The sequence below is a fragment of the Oncorhynchus nerka genome, linkage group LG18 (genome assembly GCF_034236695.1).
Source record: "Oncorhynchus nerka isolate Pitt River linkage group LG18, Oner_Uvic_2.0, whole genome shotgun sequence".
Classification (NCBI taxonomy): Eukaryota; Metazoa; Chordata; class Actinopteri; order Salmoniformes; family Salmonidae; genus Oncorhynchus; species Oncorhynchus nerka.
In genome coordinates, this window is record NC_088413.1 from 7565449 (window position 1) to 7590800 (window position 25352).

At 41.3% G+C, this 25352-nt stretch overlaps 1 long non-coding RNA gene across 1 annotated transcript; it reads left to right on the forward strand.

Moving 5' to 3' along the window:
- Positions 1-717: 717 nt before the first annotated feature.
- On the forward strand, positions 718-2110 carry LOC135561735 (uncharacterized). The gene is made up of 2 exons (XR_010459623.1): positions 718-821; positions 914-2110. It is a non-coding gene; the product is annotated as an uncharacterized LOC135561735 (long non-coding RNA).
- The last annotated feature ends 23242 nt before the right edge of the window (positions 2111-25352 follow it).

Here is a 25352-nt window from a genome sequence, read left to right on the forward strand (position 1 = left end):
TACTGTAGGTTACTCTCCCATGCTACTGTAGGTTACTCTCCCATGCTACTGTAGGTTACTCTCCCATGCTACTGTAGGTTACTCTCCCATGCTACTGTAGGTTACTCTCCCATGCTACTGTAGGTTACTCTCCCATGCTACTGTAGGTTACTCTCCCATGCTACTGTAGGTTTCTCTCCCATGCTACTGTAGGTTACTCTCCCATGCTACTGTAGGTTACTCTCCCATGCTACTGTAGGTTACTCTACCATGATACTGTAGGTTACTCTCCCATGCTACTGTAGGTTATTCTCCCATGTTACTGTAGGTTACTCTCCCATGCTACTGTAGGTTACTCTCCCATGCTACTGTAGGTTACTCTCCCATGTTACTGTAGGTTACTCTCCCATGCTACTGTAGGTTACTCTCCCATGCTACTGTAGGTTACTCTCCCATGCTACTGTAGGTTACTCTCCCATGCTACTGTAGGTTACTCTCCCATTCTACTGTAGGTTACTCTCCCATGCTACTGTAGGTTACTCTCCCATGCTACTGTAGGTTACTCTCCCATGCTACTGTAGGTTACTCTCCCATGCTACTGTAGGTTACTCTCCCATGCTACTGTAGGTTACTCTCCCATGCTACTGTAGGTTACTCTCCCATGCTACTGTAGGTTACTCTCCCATGCTACTGTAGGTTACTCTCCCATGCTACTGTAGGTTACTTCTCCCATCTCCCATGCTACTGTAGGTTACTCTCCCATGCTACTGTAGGTTACTCTCCCATGCTACTGTAGGTTACTCTCCCATGCTACTGTAGGTTTCTCTCCCATGCTACTGTAGGTTACTCTCCCATGCTACTGTAGGTTACTCTCCCATTCTACTGTAGATTACTCTCCCATGATACTGTAGGTTACTCTCCCATGCTACTGTAGGTTACTCTCCCATGCTACTGTAGGTTACTCTCCCATGCTACTGTAGGTTACTCTCCCATGCTACTGTAGGTTACTCTCCCATTCTACTGTAGGTTACTCTCCCATGTTACTGTAGGTTACTCTCCCATGCTACTGTAGGTTACTCTCCCATGCTACTGTAGGTTACTCTCCCATGCTACTGTAGGTTACTCTCCCATGCTACTGTAGGTTACTCTCCCATGCTACTGTAGGTTACTCTCCCATGCTACTGTAGGTTACTCTCCCATGCTACTGTAGGTTACTCTCCCATGCTACTGTAGGTTACTCTCCCATTCTACTGTAGGTTACTCTCCCATGCTACTGTAGGTTACTCTCCCATGCTACTGTAGGTTACTCTCCCATGCTACTGTAGGTTACTCTCCCATGCTACTGTAGGTTACTCTCCCATGTTACTGTAGGTTACTCTCCCATGTTACTGTAGGTTACTCTCCCATGCTACTGTAGGTTACTCTCCCATGCTACTGTAGGTTACTCTCCCATGTTACTGTAGGTTACTCTCCCATGCTACTGTAGGTTACTCTCCCATGCTACTGTAGGTTACTCTCCCATGCTACTGTAGGTTACTCTCCCATGCTACTGTAGGTTACTCTCCCATGCTACTGTAGGTTACTCTCCCATGCTACTGTAGGTTACTCTCCCATGCTACTGTAGGTTACTCTCCCATGCTACTGTAGGTTACTCTCCCATGCTACTGTAGGTTACTCTCCCATGCTACTGTAGGTTACTCTCCCATGCTACTGTAGGTTACTCTCCCACGCTACTATAGGTTAATATCTCGATTGTATCATAATAACTATTGTCTGCTGTGGGATGTGCAGTTGGGTAGTGCAGAGAATAACATGTACTGATGTAGATTGGAACAAACCATCTACGTAATGGTGATGTGTACGTCTTAAATGTTATTATTACTCTTATTTTTTTCAAGTTGTGTATGTTTCTGCTGTTGTAAAGGAATATAACTTTCCATGTGAAATGTATCTTTGGAGAAAGTGAAGTGTTTGTGGCTTTCACTTTAAAAAAAATAAAATATTTTGCTTGCTTGAAAACCGTGCTTACAAATGAATGGTGAATATAGCCTTTTGCTTCTCCATGTGTTAATGTAGTGTTATAAGTCACTGCGGGTGTGAGGTAGCAGTAATAAAATGCTGTTTTATAACATATACTTAGTTTGTGTTTCTTTTCACTGGAGTTTTTGTCGCCTACCATTACCCAGGTTTATTCTTTGTCCTATCTTCTAAGACTGGTCCTGTTCACTTCCTGTCTTCTAAGCACAGGCCTCTTCACTTCCTGTCTTCTAAGACCGGTCCTCTTCACTTCCTGTCTTCTAAGCACGGGCCTCTTCACTTCCTGTCTTCTATGCATGGGCCTCTTCACTTCCTGTCTTCTAAGCACGGCCTCTTCACTTCCTGTCTTCTAAGCATGGGCTTCTTCACTTCCTGTCTTCTAAGCACGGGCCTCTTCACTTCCTGTCTTCTAAGCACGGGCCTCTTCACTTCCTGTCTTCTAAGACCGGTCCTCTTCACTTCCTGTATTCTAAGCACAGTCCTCTTCACTTCCTGTCTTCTAAGCACGGTCCTCTTCACTTCCTGTCTTCTAAGCACGGTCCCCTTCACTTCCTGTATTCTAATCACGGTCCTCTTCACGTCCTGTCTTCTAAGCACGGTCCCCTTCACTTCCTGTCTTCTAAGCACGGGCCTCTTCACTTCCTGTCTTCTAAGCACGGTCCTCTTCACTTCCTGTCTTCCAAGACCGGTCCTCTTCACGTCCTGTCATGTTTCCTAATTCAAGGTGAGTGTTATTAAAGTGACAATGCTTTTCCTATTATTGTATTATATATGTGTTACAGGTCCCAGGTGGTGGGGACTAATCAAATCAAATGTTATTTGATTTGGGCGGCAGCGTAGCCTAGTGGTTAGAGCGTTGGACTAGTAACCGGAAGGTTGCGAGTTCACACCCCCGAGCTGACAAGGTACAAATCTGTCGTTCTGCCCCTGAACAGGCAGTTAACCCACTGTTCCCAGGCCGTCATTGAAAATAAGAATGTGTTCTTAACTGACTTGCCTGGTTAAATAAAGGTAAAAAAAAAAATAAAATAAAACATTTGTCAACATGCGCCAAATACGACAGGTATCGCTGACTTACAAGCCCTTACAAACCAACAATGCAGTTTTAAGAGAATAGGTCAGTCAATCATTACTATCAGTACTTTAAGACATGAAGGTCAATCAATACGGAACATTTCAAGAGCTTTGAAAGTGTCTTCAAGTGCAGTCGCAAAAACCATCAAGTGCTGTGATGAAACGGGCAAGCACAGGAAAGGAAGACCCAGAGTTCCCTCTGCTGCAGAGGATACGTTCATTAGAGTTAACTGTCTCTCATGAGGACCAACACAGGAAAGGAAGACCCAGAGTTACCTCTGCTGCAGAGGATACTGTCACGCCCTGGTCTTAGTATTCTGTGTTTTCTTTATTATTTTGGTCAGGCCAGGGTGTGACATGGGTTTATTTATGTGGTGTGTTTTGTCTTGGGGTTTTCGTAGGTACTGGGATTGTGGCTTAGTGGGGTGTTCTAGCATAGTCTATGGCTGTCTGGAGTGGTTCTCAATCAGAAGCAGGTGGTTATCGTTGTCTCTGATTGGGAATCATATTTAGGCAGCCATATTCTTTGAGTGTTTCATGGGTGATTGTTCCTGTCTCTGTGTTAGTTGTCACCAGCATAGGCTGTTTCGGTTTTTCACGTTGTTTGTTTTTTTGTATTATGTTCATGTTTGAGTTTTTCCTTTATTAAAGAACTACACCGCATTTTGGTCCGATCTTTGCTACACCTCTTCGTCAGAGGAGGAGTTAGAAGAAAACCGTGACAGATACGTTCATTAGAGTTACCGGTCTCTCATGAGGACCGCCACAGGAAAGGAAGACACAGAGTTACATCTGCTGCAGAGGATACGTTCATTAGAGTTACCTGTCTCTCATGAGGACCGCCACAGGAAAGGAAGACCCAGAGTTACCTCTGCTGCAGAGGATAAGTTCATTAGAGTTACCTGTCTCTCATGAGGACCGCCACAGGAAAGGAAGACCCAGAGTTACCTCTGCTGCAGAGGATACGTTCATTAGAGTTACCTGTCTCTCATGAGGACCGCCACAGGAAAGGAAGACCCAGAGTTACCTCTGCTGCAGAGGATACTTTCATTAGAGTTACCTGTCTCTCATGAGGACCGCCACAGGAAAGGAAGACCCAGAGTTACCTCTGCTGCAGAGGATACTTTCATTAGAGTTAACTGGCTCTCATGAGGACCACCACAGGAAAGACCCAGAGTTACCTCTGCTGCAGAGGATACTTTCATTAGAGTTACCTGTCTCTCATGAGGACCACCACAGGAAAGACCCAGAGTTACCTCTACTGCAGAGGATAAGTTCATTAGAGTTACCTGCATATGTGGTAACTCCTTCTAGACTGTTGGAAAAGCATTCCTCATGAAGCTGCTTGAGAGAATGCCGAGAATGTGTAAAGCTGTCATCAAGGCAAATGGTGGCTACTTTGAAGAATCTCAAATATATTTTGATTTGTTTAACACTTTTTTTGGTTACTACATGATTCCATATGTGTTATTTCATAGTTTTGATGTCATCACTATTATTCTACAATGTAGAAAATAGTACAAATGAAGAAAAACCCTGGAATGATTAGGTGTGAACAAACTTTTGACTGGTACAGTATGATCTTACAGAAGGAACGTGATCAATATGTACAGTAATATATATATATTACTGTAATTACACACAATATTCAATTAGGAGGGAAAAAAACTATAATTTGGACATTTTGAAACCCTAAAAGAGGAGACTGTGGATTCAGAAATATTCCATTTGAAGAAGTTTCCTCTCAACGTCCCCTCCCCTGCGTGACGTCATGACCATTTCTACTCCGATGTATCTCAGAGAAGTAAAAAGGTAAAGTCCAACTTGTACAAAATGAACAGCAACTGTTTGTTTTTGTGGTCTCACCTGTCCATATATTGCTGCGGTTCTGATCCGGGTCTTAACTACGGGCTTATGAATGTTACATTACATTCAATGTCAATATTGTGAACCTATGTCATATACTTTTTTACCTCTTGTTTCAGGAAGTGATGTCACCTGAGGAAAGTACCTGGATGTGCGTAATGATCTTCAGCTTTTGTTTAAGCGGTGGCGCCACCTACTGGCCTTTGTCATCAACACTTTTCTTCCAGTGGGCGAGGCGGTTCAGGGAGTGCCATTTATTGGCTGGAATGGAACAGTTTGTATTGCCTCAAATATATAGTATCTTACATGAAATCAAATGGTAAAATGTAGGCTATTTCGGAGCATAATCAATATATCATGAATCTACTTAAACTGTAAATGATTAGATGTTGGCCTATCACTTGTGTGTCATCGGCAAAAGATTGTAAATGGATGTGGTTGTATTGTTTATAAATTAGCAAATAAATCAAATTAAAATCCCAACAAATGTATGGTATTTAGAGAAACAACAAAACAGCTTGCGGCCTCTGGCTGGCTGTGGTTCGCTGGAAGGAGGTGGAGCCTAATTTGAGATGAGAGAAATTCCTGGCTGTTGTCTTTCAAATTGACTCATAGTTAAATGGCTAAGTGGCTTGTCTAGGCCTTACAGCTGTCCTCTGAGCGGAGGCTAAACGCCAGAGATGCAAAAGCGGTCCCCCGAGGGCCTATAGCAGTCCTCTGAATGGGGGCTATACCCCCCAAAAAAAAAGATGGCAGCACGAATGTATAGCCTTGGACGTTACGCCATCGGAAAACAGCAAGCGGGGGAAATTGTTTGCTATCTGGGATAATACACTCTCTGTATTTAATATACCCCTGCTAATACATTGACTTGTGTTTCAAAATATACTTTTTTAATATTTCTAATTTAAAAGTTAACAAAAATAAATAAATACAAAAATAAGGAAGCCTATTTTTTAACCCTTAAATAGCTAAATGAAAACAGCATGAACCAGATCAGCAATCTGAATACTGAGCGAGTTAGCTGCTGAGCTTTAAAGCTAATAGCAATCCATATAGGTTTAACAAGCAAGTGTTAGCGCCGTTAGCTTAGCATTAGCGTGTTTAGTCTTTCTCTAAACAATTGAACTTTTTCATAAATCACACTTGGGTGGAGAGATGTCAGGGCCTTTCCAATATAAATGAGGTAGGAAATAAACCAAAATATTATTTTAGATGAGCTATAAATCAAAAAGTTTAAAACATATTATTAGCAGATGCCATTCTGTCTGTTATTCTACTGGTTAGCCTAGCCGCTAACCCATTCATCGCTAATGGTGAGATCACTAACAGTTTTCACTCGATCAATTTACACATTTAAACATTACAAGATAGATAATGTAATTGTGGACACTTCATACCTGGTAAACAGGGGAGACAGTAGGAAAAGTTCAAAGTTGTCACGGGCGTCTTCCTCTGGTGTTAGACGAGAGACGCAACCACTGCACTCACCCCCTAACAGCGCCCCCTGCCGGCTGCAACAGGCATAAACAATTTCAAATGGAAACCTTTGGAGGACTCGCTCAAAATAAGAGTGGATTGCAACAGACAGTATGTGTTATAGCCACTATGACCTGGGATTTACTAAGCTCTTCTATGTAGATGAACACCTTACAGTATTATAGACACTATGACCTGGGATTTACTATGGTCTATGTAGAAGAACCCCTTACAGTATTATAGACACTATGACCTGGGACTATGGTCTATGTAGAAGAATCCCTTACAGTATTATAGACACTATGACCTGGGATTTCTGATGTAGAAGAACCCATTACAGTATTATAGACACTATGACCTGGGATTTCCTATGATCTAGGTAGAAGAACCCCTTACAGTATTATAGACACTATGACCTGGGATTTCCTATGATCTATGTAGAAGAACCCATTACAGTATTATAGACACTATGACCTGGGATTTCCTATGATCTATGTAGAAGAACCCCTTACAGTATTATAGACACTATGACCTGGGATTTCCTAAGGCCTTCTATGTAGAAGAACCCCTTACAGTATTATAGACACTATGACCTGGGATTTCCTAAGGCCTTCTATGTAGAAGAATCCCTTACAGTATTATAGACACTATGACCTGGGATTTCCTATGATCTATGTAGAAGAACCCCTTACAGTATTATAGACACTATGCCCTGGGATTTACTAAGATCTTCTATGTAGAATAACCCCTTACAGTATTACAGACACTATGACCTGGGATTTACTATGGTCTATGTAGAAGAACCCCTTACAGTATTATAGACACTATGACCTGGGATTTACTATGGTCTATGTAGAAGAATCCCTTACTGTATTATAGACACTATGACCTGGGATTTACTATGATCTATGTAGAAGAACCCCTTACAGTATTATAGACACTATAACCTGGGATTTCCTATGATCAAGGTAGAAGAACCCATTACAGTATTATAGACACTATGACCTGGGATTTCCTATGGCTTTCTAGGTAGAATAACCCCTTACAGTATTATAGACACTATGACCTGGGATTTCCTATGATCAAGGTAGAAGAACCCATTACAGTATTATAGACACTATGACCTGGGATTTCCTATGGCTTTCTAGGTAGAATAACCCCTTACAGTATTATAGACACTATGACCTGGGATTTCCTATGATCAAGGTAGAAGAACCCATTACAGTATTATAGACACTATGACCTGGGATTTATTATGATCTATGTAGAAGAACCCCTTACAGTATTATAGACACTATGACCTGGGATTTCCTATGATCTATGTAGAAGAACCCATTACCTTCTAACGACTCTTATGTGGCTTGTGAGGTCATAGAGCAAAACATGTTACATGTTCGTGAGTCTCAGATTGTCCTCGGTCCCTGTTAATAGTTTGTTGCTCAAACCCTTCGGAGTCTACAGGTTTTTTTTGTCGTGTAAAAGACCCTGTCAATCACACAGACTAATGGTTTTGTGTAAAGGACCCCATCAATCACACAGGCTAATGGTTTTGTGTAAAATACCATGTTTATCACACAGACTAATGGCTATGTGTAAAAGACCCCATTAATCACATAGCTTAATTGTCTTCTGTTTATGGCTGGGGGCAGTATTGAGTAGCTTGGATGAATAAGTTGTCCAAACTAAACGGCCTGCTCCCCAGTCTCAGATGCTAATATGTGCATATTATTATTCGTTTTGGATAGAAAACACTCTAAAGTTTCCAAAACTGTCAGAATATTGTCTGTGAGTATAACATATGTGATATTGCAGGCGAAACCCTGAGGAAAATCAAACCAGGAAGAGGCTTCTATTTTGAAAACGTCATGTTCCATAAGCCTGTCTTTGCTCCATTTGACAGGGATATCAACCAGATTCCTTTTCCTATGGCTTTCTCAAGGTGTCAACAGTCTTTAGACATAGTTTCAGGCTTTTATTTTGAAAAATGAGCGAGAAAGATAACATTGTGTCATTGTATGGCCGGGTGCCAGTAGTGTTTTGAATGCGCAACAGAGCTTGGGCGGCCATTGCCTTTCCCTCTCCCTACTGAAAAAGAGAGTTGGGGTTGATATATTATTATTATTATTATATTATACTATTTGGAATTTGTCTGTGTTGTCGTGACTGCTCTTTCCTGTGGATTTCTGAACATAACGCGCCAAACAAAAGGAGGTATTTTGGATATAAAAATCATCTTTATGGAACAAAAGGAACATTTGTTGTGTAACTGGGAGTCTCGTGAGTGAAAACATCTGAAGATCATCAAAGGTAAACGATTCATTTGATTGCTTTTCTGATTTTCGTGACCATGCTACTTGATGCTAGGTGTTCATAATGTTTTGTCGAGCGATTGATTAACTTACACAAACGCTTGGATTGCTTTCGCTGTAAAGCATATTTTCAAAATCTGACACGACAGGTGGATTAACAAAAGGCTAAGCTGTGTTTTGCTATATTACACTTGTGATTTCATGAATATAAATATTTTTTGAAATATTATTTGAATATGCTATGCAAATCAGCGGTTGTTGATGAAAGTTATCCCGTTAACTTCTTATGGCTGCAGGGGCAGTATTGAGTAGCTTGGCTGAAAGGTGCCCATATCAAACGGCCCGTTCCTCAGTCATAGTTGCTAATATTTGCATATTATTGTTAGTATTGGATAGAAAACACTCTGAAGTTTCATATTGGCAGGCAAAACCCGGAGTTGAAATGAAAACAGGAAGTCAGAAATCTGAGCTTGTATGTATTCACCAGAACCCCCAATGAAATCCCCTTAAGATATGAATGATGTTGCACTGCCTAGGGGTTCCACTAGATGTCAACCATCAATATAAATTATAATGAGGCTTCTATGTTGTTGTGGGAGTGAATGAGAGAAAAATATATCAGATGTTCATCAAGCAGCCATTTTGTGATCTCACTATTTCCTAATGGTTGTCACTTGCGTTCCATTGCTCACGCAGACAAGAAAGAATACTCCGGTTGGAACTTTATTGAAGCTATATGTTAAAAAACATCCTAATGATTGATTCTGTACTTAGTTTGAAATGTTTCTTGACCGGTAATATCACTTTTGAAGTTTTTGTAATGCTGACCAGAATTAGCGTTTGGATATGTATACCAAGGTATTTGAACATAAATAACGGACATTTTTGAACAAAACAAACATTTATTGTGGACCTGGGATTCCTGGAGTGCTTTCTGATGTAGATCATCAAAGGTAAGGGAATATTTATCATGTAATTTCTTGTTTATGTTGACGCCATCTTTGCTGCTGTGGTGTTTTTACTTTTGAGCGCTGTCTTAGATTATTGCATGCATTTCTTTTTCCGTAATGTTTTTTTGAAATCTGACACAGCGGTTGCATTAAGGAGAGGTATATCTATAATTCCATGTGTATAACTTGTATTATCATCTACACTTATGATGAGTATTTCTGTTGAATGACGTGGCTATGCAAAATCACTTGATGTTTTTGGAACTAGTGAATCTAACGCGCCTATGTAAACTCAGATTGTTTTGATATAAATATGAACTTTATCAAACAAAACATGCGTGTATTGTGTAACATGAAGTCCTATGAGTGTCATCTGATGAAGATAATTCAAGGTTAGTGATGAATTTTATCTTTATTTCTGTTTTTTCTGAATACTAAATTTTGCTGGTAAATGGTTGTGCTTATTGTGGTTTGGTGGAGACCTAACATAATCGTTTGTAGAGCTTTCGCTGAAAAGCCTATTTGAAATCGGACACTGTGTTGGGATTAACAACGAAAATAGATGGTACAACACAGAAGTCTGTAGATCAAACACAATATGCACTTGGCTGCAGTCAATGACCATTCCATCCATGAGGACTGGCCTCATGGATGGAATGTAATTAAAATGTTTCTTTTTTTTTTACGCTGAAGATCCTGTTTCTATGTGAAATAGTTTGTTGTATTTCAGTCTTCTGTGATGTATATAAAGTGTAAATGCAAACGCAATAAATGGTAATACATTTCAACTGTATATCTGACATGGTACAGGTGTCCTTCTATGTTTAAGCCCATAACCATGTGTGTGAGGTGTATACTTTTGTTTCAAAGTAAATTTAGGGTAATGTAGTGGGCACTATTTTCAACTCCGGATGAAAAACGTACCCAAAGTAAACTGCCTGCTACTCAAGCTCAGAAGCCAGGATATGCATTTAATTGGTAGATTTGGATAGGAAACACTCTAAAGTTTCCAAAACTGTTACAATAATGTCTGTGAGTATAGCAGAACTGATTTGGCAGGTGAAAAAAATGATTTTATGTTTGTAGTTTTCTATTGAATGCCATTACAGTTTCCATTGACTTAGGACTCAAATTGCAGTTTCCATGCCTTTCACTAGATGTCGACAGTCTTTAGAAATTGTTTCAGGCTTGTATTCTGAAAAATGAGAGAGTAAGAGCAGTCTGAATGAGTGGACACTACAGTGTCCCAGAGGTTTTTAGTGTGCACGACCGAGAGCGCGCCTTACTTGTTAACCTTTTATATTGACGACGTTATTGTCCGGTTGAAATATTATCGATTATTTAGGCTAAAAACACCCTGAGGCTTGATTATTAACATCGTTTGACATGTTTCTACGAACTTTACGGATACTATTTGGATTTTTCATCTGTCTGTTTTGACTGTGTTTGAGCCTGTGGATTACTGAACAAAACATGCGAACAAAACAGAGTTTTTAAAAAAAATAAACAGACACTTTATCGAACAAAACAAACATTTCTTGAGTAAATGGGGAGTCTTGTGAGTGCAACCACATGAAGATCATCAAAGGTAAGTGTTTAATTTTATCTCTATTTCTGAGTATTGTAAGTCCTCTACTTGGCTGGTAACTGTTTGTAATGATTTGTCTGCTGGGCGCTGTTCTCAGATAATAACATGGTATGCTTTCGCCGTAAAGCCTTTTGAAATCTGACACCGTGATTGGATTAACAAGAAGTTAAATCTTTAAACCGATGTTTAACACTTGTATGTTTTCTGTTTTTGAATTTGGCACTTTTGGCGCACTCTCACACACAGTCATAGTAACCACACCACATAAATTGGGTGGGCATTTCCTTTTTAATGTCTCTGATATCATATAAATAACAGTCAACTATTCACTGTCATTTTCAAGCTATAACTTAACTCAGTATGCTACAAATCTATTTATACATCAAAACCAGAGCCATAAGGATCCAATGCCTTAATTAGCTTGAATGATTACAGACCAGCTACAGACCAGTTAACCACCAGTTACAGACCAGCTACAGACCAGTTACAGACCAGTTACAGACCAGTAACAGACCAGTTACAGACCAGCTACAGACCAGCTACAGACCAGCTACAGACCAGCTCCAGACCAGTAACAGACCAGTTATAGACCAGTTATAGACCAGTTACAGACCAGCTACAGACCAGTTACATACCAGCTACAGACCAGTTACAGACCAGTTACAGACCACCTACAGACCGGTTACAGACCAGTTACAGACCAGATAAAGACCAGTTACATACCAGCTACAGACCAGCTACAGACCAGTTACAGACCACCTACAGACCACCTACAGACCAGCTACAGACCAGTTACAGACCAGTTATAGACCGGTTATAGACCACCCACAGACCAGCTACAGACCAGTTATAGACCAGTAACAGACCACCTACAGACCAGTTACAGACCAGTAAGAGATCACCTACAGACCACCTACAGACCAGCTACAGACCAGTAACAGACCACCTACAGACCACCTACAGACCAGTTACAGACCAGTTATAGACCACCTACAGACCAGTTACAGACCAGTAACAGACCAGTAACAGACCACCTACAGACCACCTTCAGACCAGTTACAGACCACCTGCAGACCACCTGCAGACCACCTACAGACCACCTACAGACCAGCTACAGACCAGTTATAGACCAGCTACAGTGGGGCAAAAAAGTATTTAATCAGCCACCAATTGTGCAAGTTCTCCCACTTAAAAAGATGAGAGAGGCCTGTAATTTGCATCATAGGTACACTTCAACTATGACAGACAAAATGAGACAACATGAGTGGAAAATAAGTATTTGGTCAATAACAAAAGTTTATCTCAATACTTTGTTATATACCCTTTGTTGGCAATGACAGAGGTCAAACACATCCCTTTAATGAGGTAATGGAACCCTATAGAACAGACACATCCCTTTAATGAGGTCATTCTGTAGATATGGAACCCTATAGAACAGACACATCCCTTTAATGAGGTCATTCTGTAGATATGGAACCCTATAGAACAGACACATCCCTTTAATGAGGTCATTCTGTAGATATGGAACCCTATAGAACAGACACATCCCTTTAATGAGGTCATTCTGTAGATATGGAACCCTACAGAACAGACACATCCCTTTAATGAGGTCATTCTGTAGATATGGAACCCTACAGAACAGACACATCCCTTTAATGAGGTCATTCTGTAGATATGGAACCCTACAGAACAGACACATCCCTTTAATGAGGTAATGGAACCCTATAGAACAGACACATCCCTTTAATGAGGTCATTCTGTATATATGGAACCCTACAGAACAGACACATCCCTTTAATGAGGTCAATCTGTAGATATGGAACCCTACAGAACAGACACATCCCTTTAATGAGGTAATGGAACCCTATAGAACAGACACATCCCTTTAATGAGGTAATGGAACCCTATAGAACAGACACATCCCTTTAATGAGGTCATTCTGTAGATATGGAACCCTATAGAACAGACACATCCCTTTAATGAGGTAATGGAACCCTACAGAACACACGTATTCCCGTTAAACACAAGTAACATTTCATGACGTGTACGTGTGTGTGTGTGTGTGTGTGTGTGTGTGTGTGTGTGTGTGTGTGTGTGTGTGTGTGTGTGTGTAATATAACCTTGTAACTGGAGATTTCTTTCATAGCCGTTCTGTCGTGACTGGGGGAAACCATTGTAGTGTGGTTGCTATGACTAAATGTTTTCAACAGGGCTTTATGTAGTGTGGTTGCTATGACTGTGTGTTTTTAACAGGGCTTTATGTGGTGTGGTTGCTATGACTATGTTTAACAGGGCTTTATGTGGTGTGGTTGCTATGACTGTGTGTTTTTAACAGGGCTTTATGTGATGTGGTTGCTATGACTGCCTGTGTTTTTAACAGGGCTTTATAGGGTGTGGTTGCTATGACTGTGGTGTTTAACAGGGCTTTATGTGGTGTGGTTGCTATGACTGTATGTTTTCAACAGGGCTTTATGTAGTGTGGTTGCTATGACTGTGTGTGTTTAACAGGGCTTTATGTAGTGTGGTTACTATGACTGTGTGTGTTTAACAGGGCTTTATGTAGTGTGGTTGCTATGACTGTGTGTGTTTAACAGGGCTTTATGTGGTGTGGTTGCTATGACTGTGTGTGTTTAACAGGGCTTTATGTAGTGTGGTTGCTATGACTGTGTGTGTTTAACAGGGCTTTATGTAGTGTGGTTGCTATGACTGTGTGTTTTTAACAGGGCTTTATGTAGTGTGGTTGCTATGACTGTGTGTTTTTAACAGGGCTTTATGTAGTGTGGTTGCTATGACTGTGTGTTTTTAACAGGGCTTTATGTAGTGTGGTTGCTATGACTGTGTTTAACAGGGCTTTATGTAGTGTGGTTGCTATGACTGTGTGTGTTTAACAGGGCTTTATGTAGTGTGGTTGCTATGACTGCGTGTGTTTAACAGGGCTTTATGTAGTGTGGTTGCTATGACTGTGTGTGTTTAACAGGGCTTTATGTGGTGTGGTTGCTATGACTGTATGTGTTTAACAGGGCTTTATGTAGTGTGGTTGCTATGACTGTGTGTGTTTAACAGGGCTTTATGTGGTGTGGTTGCTATGACTGTGTGTTTAACAGGGCTTTATGTGGTGTGGTAGCTATGACTGTGTGTTTAACAGGGCTTTATGTAGTGTGGTTGCTATGACTGTGTGTTTAACAGGGCTTTATGTGGTGTGGTTGCTATGACTGTGTGTGTTTAACAGGGCTTTATGTGTTGTGGTTGCTATGACTGTGTTTAACAGGGCTTTATGTGGTGTGGTTGCTATGACTGTGTGTTTAACAGGGCTTTATGTGGTGTGGTAGCTATGACTGTGTGTTTAACAGGGCTTTATGTAGTGTGGTTGCTATGACTGTGTGTTTAACAGGGCTTTATGTGGTGTGGTTGCTATGACTGTGTGTGTTTAACAGGGCTTTATGTGTTGTGGTTGCTATGACTGTGTTTAACAGGGCTTTATGTGGTGTGGTTGCTATGACTGTGTGTTTAACAGGGCTTTATGTGGTGTGGTAGCTATGACTGTGTGTTTAACAGGGCTTTATGTAGTGTGGTTGCTATGACTGTGTGTTTAACAGGGCTTTATGTGGTGTGGTTGCTATGACTGTGTGTGTTTAACAGGGCTTTATGTGTTGTGGTTTTAGGGTGTGGTTGCTTGACTGTGTGTTTTTGTAGTGTGGTTGCTATGACTGTATGTTTTTAACAGGGCTTTATGTGGTGACTGTATGTGTTTAACAGGGCTAGTGTGGTTACTATGACTGTGTGTTTTTAACAGGGCTTTATGTAGTGTGGTAACTATGACTGTGTGTTTAACAGGGCTTTATGTGGTGTGGTTGCTATGACTGTGTGTGTTTAACAGGGCTTTATGTGTTGTGGTTGCTATGACTGTGTTTAACAGGGCTTTATGTGGTGTGGTTGCTATGACTGTGTGTTTTTAACAGGGCTTTATGTAGTGTGGTTGCTATGACTGTATGTTTTTAACAGGGCTTTATGTAGTGTGGTTGCTATGACTGTATGTGTTTAACAGGGCTTTATGTAGTGTGGTTACTATGACTGTGTGTTTTTAACAGGGCTTTATGTAGTGTGGTAACTATGACTGTGTGTTTAACAGGGCTTTATGAGGTGTGGTTGCTATGACTGTGTGTGTTTAACAGGGCTTTATGTGGTGTGGTTGCTATGACTGTGTTTAACAGGGCACTCCTCTCCTTATCCTAAATATCCTAAATAAGTGGGTTGACCTTTTCTCTCTCTCTTTTACTTCACCCCTATCTCTCCCAATATCTCTCCCTCTCTCCCTCTCTCTCACTCTCTCTCTCTCCCTCTCTCTCTCCTCTCTCTCCCTCTCTCCTTCTCTCTCTCTCTCTCTCTCTCTCCCTCTCTCTCTCTCTCTCTCCTCTCTCCTTCTCTCTCTCTCTCTCTCTCTCTCTCTTGCTCTCTCTCTCTCTCTCTCTCTCCCAATATCTCTCAGGGATGTTTTCCAGTATTTCAGAGGTAAACCACATTAATCCCTGTGTCTCCTGGGTCTGAAGCAGCACACACTCACACACACACACTGTCACACACACACACACACACACACACACACACACACACACACACACACACACACACACACACACACACACACACACACACACACACACTCACACCAGAGGGAACATAGTCTCTATCTTAACAGCTCTACAGGATGTCTGCTGTCAGAGAGAGGGCAAGGAGAGCGGTGGATTCAGTCCTTCAGGTTGTTTTTCTTAGCATTCCTGTGAGCCACTTAAATAACGCTGTCACAACTGTGCTGTGCTGTAAAGTGACTGTGACATTGTTATCTACTGACCTGCTGGGGTATTCAGACCAATCAGATGCCTCCACATGTAATAGAGACGTGATTCTAGAACACCTCTTTCCTTCACATTCTAGAACACTGATAATAGGTAGATTATACAGTGAAAGAGAAGGAGATTGATCCTCTCTGGTATGTTGTATTTCTACACACTGTTCTCTGTTCTCTCAGCTGGCAAACTGGAGTACCCTGTATGAAATAAGATCCTTTCCCCCTCTTCATTCAGCTGGGAGCTTTTTCCTTGTTATCTGAGAGATATGATTGACAACCTGAAAATAGATGAACACAGTCAAAGGGTATTCCACAGGGATGGAGGGAGGGAGGGAGAAGAGTGAGGGGAAGAGAGAAGGAGGGAGAGTGAGGGAAGGAAGGAAAGAAGGACAGGGACTGTGGGTAGAAGGATGGAGAGAGGGAAGCGAGGAAAGGAGAGGAGATGAGAGGATAGGAGAGGAGAGAGGAGAGAGGAGAGGAGAGAGGAGAGAGAGGAGATGAGGAGAGGAAGGAGAGAGGAGAGAGAGAGGAGAGGAGAGGAGAGGAGAGGAGGAGAGAGAAGGAGATGAGGAGAGAAGAGAGAAGGAGATGAGGAGAGGAGAGGAGAGATGGAGAGGAGAGATAATGAGGAGAGAGGAGATAAGAGGAGAGGAGACGAGACGAGACGAGAGCATTTTTCATTGTGCTGTAGAAAAAATAAGCAATAATCTGTAAAAAAAAAAAAAGATTGATAGACAGAGAGGGTGTTTAATGCACACCCTGAGATTTTTTATCTCTCTGTGTGTGTGTGTGTGTGTGTGTATATAGGTGTATGTGTGTGTGTGTGTGTGTGTGTGCGTGTGCGTGCTTTATCTCTGGTAAAGGGGTATACAATAGAGGATATATCCTACTCCAGATCGTACATTGGAATCATTAAATCAGCATCCTCAATGGCCTCTTATCCCCTTCATAGTTCACTACTGTTGACCACAGCCCTGTCTATTCATAGTTCACTACTGTTGACCACAGCCCTGTCTATTGTGACATAGTTCACTACTGTTGACCAGAGCCCTGTCTATTGTGACATAGTTCACTACTGTCGACCGGAGCCCTGTCTATTGTGACATAGTTCACTACTATTGACCAGAGCCCTGTCTATTGTGACATAGTTCCCTACTGTTGACCAGAGCCATGTCTATTGTGACATAGTTCACTACTATTGACCAGAGCCCTGTCTATTCATAGTTCACTACTGTTGACCAGAGCCCTGTCTATTGTGACATAGTTCACTACTGTTGACCAGAGCCCTGTCTATTGTGACATAGTTCACTACTGTTGACCAGAGCCCTGTCTATTCATAGTTCACTACTGTTGACCAGAGCCCTGTCTATTGTGACATAGTTCCCTACTGTTGACCAGAGCCATGTCTATTGTGACATAGTTCACTACTATTGACCAGAGCCCTGTCTATTCATAGTTCACTACTGTTGACCAGAGCCCTGTCTATTGTGACATAGTTCACTACTGTTGACCAGAGCCCTGTCTATTCATAGTTCACTACTGTTGACCAGAGCCCTGTCTATTGTGACATAGTTCACTACTGTTGACCAGAGCCCTGTCTATTGTGACATAGTTCACTATTGACCAGAGCCCTGTCTACATAGTTCACTACTGTTGACCAGAGCCCTGTCTATTCATAGTTCACTACTGTTGACCAGAGCCCTGTCTATTGTGACATAGTTCACTACTGTTGACCAGAGCCCTGTCTATTGTGACATAGTTCACTACTGTTGACCAGAGCCCTGTCTATTGTGACATAGTTCACTACTGTTGACCAGAGCCCTGTCTATTGTGACATAGTTCACTACTGTTGACCAGAGCCCTGTCTGACATAGTTCACTACTGTTGACCAGAGCCCTGTCTATTCATAGTTCACTACTGTTGACCAGAGCCCTGTCTATTGTGACATAGTTCACTACTGTTGACCAGAGCCCTGTCTATTGTGACATAGTTCACTACTGTTGACCAGAGCCCTGTCTATTCATAGTTCACTACTGTTGACCAGAGCCCTGTCTATTCATAGTTCACTACTGTTGACCAGAGCCCTGTCTATTGTGACATAGTTCACTACTGTTGACCAGAGCCCTGTCTATTCATAGTTCACTACTGTTGACCAGAGCCCTGTCTATTGTGACATAGTTCACTACTGTTGACCAGAGCCCTGTCTATTCATAGTTCACTACTGTTGACCAGAGCCCTGTCTATTCATAGTTCACTACTGTTGACCAGAGCCCTGTCTATTGTGACATAGTTCACTACTATTGACCAGAGCCCTGTCTATTGTGACATAGTTCACTACTGTTGACCAGAGCCCTGTCTATTGTGACATAGTTCACTACTATTGACCAGAGCCCTGTCTATTGTGACATAGTTCACTACTGTTGACCAGAGCCCTGTCTATTGTGACATAGTTCACTACTGTTGACCAGAGCCCTGTCTATTCATAGTTCACTACTGTTGACCAGAGCCCTGTCTATTGTGACATAGTTCACTACTGTTGACCAGAGCCCTGTCTATTGTGACATAGTTCACTACTGTTGACCAGAGCCCTGTCTATTGTGACATAGTTCACTACTGTTGACCAGAGCCCTGTCTATTGTGACATAGTTCACTACTATTGACCAGAGCCCTGTCTATTGTGACATAGTTCACTACTGTTGACCAGAGCCCTGTCTATTGTGACATAGTTCACTACTGTTGACCAGAGCCCTGTCTATTGTGACATAGTTCACTACTATTGACCAGAGCCCTGTCTATTGTGACATAGTTCACTACTGTTGACCAGAGCCCTGTCTATTGTGACATAGTTCACTACTGTTGACCAGAGCCCTGTCTATTCATAGTTCACTACTGTTGACCAGAGCCCTGTCTATTGTGACATAGTTCACTACTATTGACCAGAGCCCTGTCTATTGTGACATAGTTCACTACTATTGACCAGAGCCCTGTCTATTGTGACATAGTTCACTACTATTGACCAGAGCCCTGTCTATTGTGACATAGTTTAATCCAATATCTTTAGATGGAAAGCATTGTGTAAATTCACATGTGGCCCAGTGGTTGTTCCTGGTCCGGTCACTTGCTCAGGAAAACCTCAAGGTTGGTATATGAAGGGCCATGTAGACTGGAAGAGTTACCGTAAGTTACGTTGTATTCATTAATACCCCCATTTGATTTGATTTGATTTTATTAGGATCTCTTTTAGTCCCCATTTGGACTAATCTTCCAAGAGTCCTTAACATTAAAATACAATTTATAATACACTTTGACATATAACACACTATTACCAACATACATAATACACATAATGACCCAATAAATACTCTATCTAAAAATTAAAAATTAAAATAAATATATATTGATTCTTCATCTACTATAGCCCCATGGAAGATGATGAGACACAGACGTTTCTCTGATGTGATCTGATGTGATTTCTACAAGCCCTGAAGACTCATCGCTTTCACTTCCTTATAAACCCCCCCCCCCCACCATCCTCTCCTCCTCTCCCTCTCTTCCTAATAACCTTAACATTCATAAATGTGACAGCTCGCTCGGTCAAGTCACTTAGATTTAGGGAAACATTTCTGCTTCCCAAATAGCAGCCTATTCCCTATATAGTGCACTACTTTTGACCGGAGACCATTGGGCTCACAGGGACAATAGGGATAACAGGGACCATAGGGATAACAGGGACAATAGGGATAACAGACCATAGGGATAACAGACCATAGGGATAACGGACCATGGGGATAACAGACCATAGGGATAACAGACCATAGGGATAACAGACCATAGGGATAACAGACCATAGAGATAACAGACCATAGGGATAACAGACCATAGAGATAACAGACCATAGGGATAACAGACCATAGGGATAACAGACCATAGGGATAACAGACCATAGAGATAACAGACCATAGGGATAACAGACCATAGGGATAACAGACCATAGAGATAACAGACCATAGGGATAACAGACCATAGGGATAACAGACCATAGGGATAACAGACCATAGGGATAACAGGGACCATAGAGATAACAGACCATAGGGATCACAGACCATAGGGATAACAGACCATAGGGATAACAGACCATAGGGATAACAGGGACCATGGGGATAACAGACCATAGGTATCACAGACCATAGAGATAACAGACCATAGGGATAACAGACCATAGGGATAACAGACCATAGGGATAACAGACCATAGGGATAACAGACCATAGGGATAACAGGGACCATAGGGATAACAGACCATAGGTATCACAGACCATAGAGATAACAGACCATAGGGACCACAGACCATAGGGATAACAGACCATAGGGATAACAGACCATAGGGATAACAGACCATAGGGATAACAGACCATAGGGATAACAGGGGCCATAGGGATAACAGACCATGGGGATAACAGACCATAGGGATAACAGACCATAGAGATAACAGACCATAGGGATAACAGACCATAGAGATAACAGACCATAGAGATAACAGGGACCATAGGGATAACAGACCATGGGGATAACAGGGACCATGGGGATAACAGACCATAGGGATAACAGACCATAGGGATAACAGACCATAGAGATAACGGACCATAGGGATAACAGACCATAGAGATAACAGGGACCATAGGGATAACAGGGACCATGGGGATAACAGACCATAGAGATAACAGGGACCATAGGGATAACAGGGACCATAGGGATAACAGACCATAGGGATAACAGACCATAGGGATAACAGACCATAGGGATAACAGACCATAGGGATAACAGACCATAGAGATAACAGACCATAGGGATAACAGACCATAGGGATAACGGACCATAGGGATAACAGACCATAGGGATAACAGACCATAGGGATAACGGACCATAGAGATAACGGACCATAGAGATAACGGACCATAGGGATAACGGACCATAGGGATAACAGACCATAGGGATAACAGACCATAGGGATCACAGACCATAGGCCTCACATGGACCATAGGCCTCACAGGGACAATAGGGATAACAGACCATAGGGATAACAGACCATAGGTATCACAGACCATAGGGATAACAGACCATAGGGATAACAGACCATAGAGATAACGGACCATAGAGATAACGGACCATAGGGATAACAGACCATAGGGATAACAGGGACCATAGAGATAACAGACCATAGAGATAACAGACCATAGGGATAACAGACCATAGGGATAACAGACCATAGAGATAACAGACCATAGGGACCACAGACCATAGGGATAACAGACCATAGGGATAACGGACCATAGGGATAACAGACCATAGGGATAACAGGGACCATAGAGATAACAGACCATAGAGATAACAGACCATAGGGATAACAGACCATAGGGATAACAGACCATAGGGATAACAGACCATAGGGACCACATACCATAGGGATAACAGACCATAGAGATAACGGACCATAGGGATAACAGACCATGGGGATAACAGACCATAGGGATAACAGACCATAGAGATAACGGACCATAGGGATAACAGACCATAGGGATAACAGACCATAGGTATAACAGACCATAGGGATAACAGACCATAGGGATAACAGGGACCATAGGGATAACAGACCATAGGGATAACAGACCATAGGGATAACAGACCATAGGGATAACAGGGACCATAGGGATAACAGACCATAGGGATAACAGACCATAGGGATAACAGACCATAGGGATAACAGACCATAGGGACCACAGACCATAGGGATAACAGACCATAGGGATCACAGACCATAGGGATAACAGACCATGGGGATAACAGACCATAGGGATAACAGACCATAGGGATCACAGACCATAGAGATAACAGACCATAGGGATAACAGGGGCCATGGGGATAACAGACCATAGGGATAACAGACCATAGGGATAACAGACCATAGGGATAACAGGGGCCATAGGGATAACAGGGGCCATAGGGATAACAGACCATAGGGATCACAGGGACCAGAGGGCTCTGGTTAAAAGTAGCTCATTATATAGGGAATAGAGCTCTGTTTGGGACGCAGGCTTAGGGGAAACTTTGACGCCTCAAGGACTTCGGAGAAAAGCATCACATCTCTTCAGGCAATTTACTCATACAAGCATTGTCCATCACTGACCTTCACGATCCTACTCCTTTCGTACCTCTCCTCTCCTCTCCTTTCGCACCTCTCCTCTCCTCTCCTCTCCCTCTCCTCTCCTCTCCTCTCCTCTCCTCTCCTCTCCTCTCCTCTCGTCTCGTCTCGTCTCCTCTCCTCTCCTCTACCCCCTTCTCCTCTCTTCATCTCTCCTTTTCAAGCACCCCTGTCATGTCCTCTCCTCTCCTCTCCTTTCGCACCTCTCCTCTCCTCTCCTCTCCTCCTCTCCTCCCTCTCCTCTCCTCTCCTCTACCCCCTTCTCCTGTCTTCATCTCTCCTTTTCAAGCACCCCTGTCGTGTCCTCTCCTGTCCTCTATTCTCCTTTTCAAGCACCCCTGTCGTGTCCTCTCCTGTCCTCTATTCTCCTTTTCAAGCACCCCTGTCGTGTCCTCTCCTGTCTTCATCTCTCCTTTTCAAGCACCCCTGTTGTGTCCTCCCCTGTCTTCATCTCTCCTTTTCAAGCAGCCCTGTCGTGTCCTCTCCTGTCCTCTACTCTCCTTTTCAAGCAGCCCTGTCGTGTCCCGTCCTCTCCTCTCCGTTCCTCTCCCCCTCCTCTCCTCTTCTCTTCTCTCCTCTCCTAAACCTCTTATTATAGATGGAGAGATAAACCAGTATTATAGATGGAGAGATAAACCAGTATTATAGATGGAGAGATAAACCAGTATTATAGATGGAGAGATAAACCAGTATTATAGATGGAGAGATAAACCAGTATTATAGATGGAGAGATAAACCAGTATTATAGATGGAGAGATAAACCAGTATTATAGATGGAGAGATAAACCAGTATTATAGATGGAGAGATAAACCAGTATATAGATAGATGTATTATAGATGGAGAGATAAACCAGTAGATGTATAAACCAGTATTTATATGATGGAGAGATAAACCAGATGGAGAGATAAACCAGTATTATAGATGGAGAGATAAACCAGTATTATAGATGGAGAGATAAACCAGTATTATAGATGGAGAGATAAACCAGTATTATAGATGGAGAGATAAACCAGTATTATAGATGGAGAGATAAACCAGTATTATAGATGGAGAGATAAACCAGTATTATAGATGGAGAGATAAACCAGTATTATAGATGGAGAGATAAACCAGTATTATAGATGATGGAGAGATAAACCAGTATTATAGATGGAGAGATAAACCAGTATTATAGATGGGAGATGTATTATAGAGAGATAAACCAGTATTATAGATGATGGAGAGATAAACCAGTATTATAGATGGAGAGATAAACCAGTATTATAGATGGAGAGATAAACCAGTATTATAGATGATGGAGAGATAAACCAGTATTATAGATGGAGAGATAAACCAGTATTATAGATGGAGAGATAAACCAGTATTATAGATGGAGAGATAAACCAGTATTATAGATGGAGAGATAAACCAGTATTATAGATGGAGAGATAAACCAGTATTATAGATGGAGAGATAAACCAGTATTATAGATGGAGAGATAAACCAGTATTATAGATGGAGAGATAAACCAGTATTATAGATGATAAACCAGTATTATAGATGGAGATAAACCAGTATTATAGATGGAGAGATAAACCAGTATTATAGATGGAGAGATAAACCAGTATTATATGATGGAGAGATAAACCAGTATTATAGATGGAGAGATAAACCAGTATTATAGATGGAGAGATAAACCAGTATTATAGATGGAGAGATAAACCAGTATTATAGATGATGTATTATAGAGATAAACCAGTATTATAGATGGAGAGATAAACCAGTATTATAGATGGAGAGATAAACCAGTATTATAGATGGAGAGATAAACCAGTATTATAGATGGAGAGATAAACCAGTATTATAGATGGAGAGATAAACCAGTATTATAGATGGAGAGATAAACCAGTATTATAGATGGAGAGATAAACCAGTATTATAGATGGAGAGATAAACCAGTATTATAGATGGAGAGATAAACCAGTATTATAGATGGAGAGATAAACCAGTATTATATAGATAAACCAGAGAGATGGAGAGAAACCAGTATTATAGATGGAGAGATAAACCAGTATTATAGATGGAGAGATAAACCAGTATTATAGATGGAGAGATAAACCAGTATTATAGATGATGGAGAGATAAACCAGTATTATATGATGGAGAGATAAACCAGTATTATAGATGGAGAGATAAACCAGTATTATAGATGGAGAGATAAACCAGTAGATTATAGATGATATGGAGAGATAAACCAGTATTATAGATGGAGAGATAAACCAGTATTTATAGATGGAGAGATAAACCAGTATTATAGATGGAGAGATAAACCAGTATTATAGATGATGGAGAGATAAACCAGTATTATAGATGGAGAGATAAACCAGTATTATATAGATGGAGAGATAAACCAGTATTATAGATGGAGAGATAAACCAGTATTATAGATGGAGAGATAAACCAGTATTATAGATGATGGAGAGATAAACCAGTATTATAGATGGAGAGATAAACCAGTATTATAGATGATGGAGAGATAAACCAGTATTATAGATGGAGAGATAAACCAGTATTATAGAGATGGAGAGATAAACCAGTATTATAGATGGAGAGATAAACCAGTATTATAGATGGAGAGATAAACCAGTAGTATAGATGGAGAGATAAACCAGTATTATAGATGGAGAGATAAACCAGTATAGATATAGATGATGGAGTATAGATAAACCAGTATTATAGATGGAGAGATAAACCAGTATTATGATGGAGAGATAAACCAGTATTATAGATGGAGAGATAAACCAGTATTATAGATGGAGAGATAAACCAGTATTATAGATGGAGAGATAAACCAGTATTATAGATGGAGAGATAAACCAGTATTATAGATGAGAGATAAACCAGTATTATAGATGGAGAGATAAACCAGTATTATAGATGAGAGATAAACCAGTATTATAGATAAACCAGTATTATAGGAGAGATAAACCAGTATTATAGATGGAGAGATAAACCAGTATTATAGATGGAGAGATAAACCAGTATT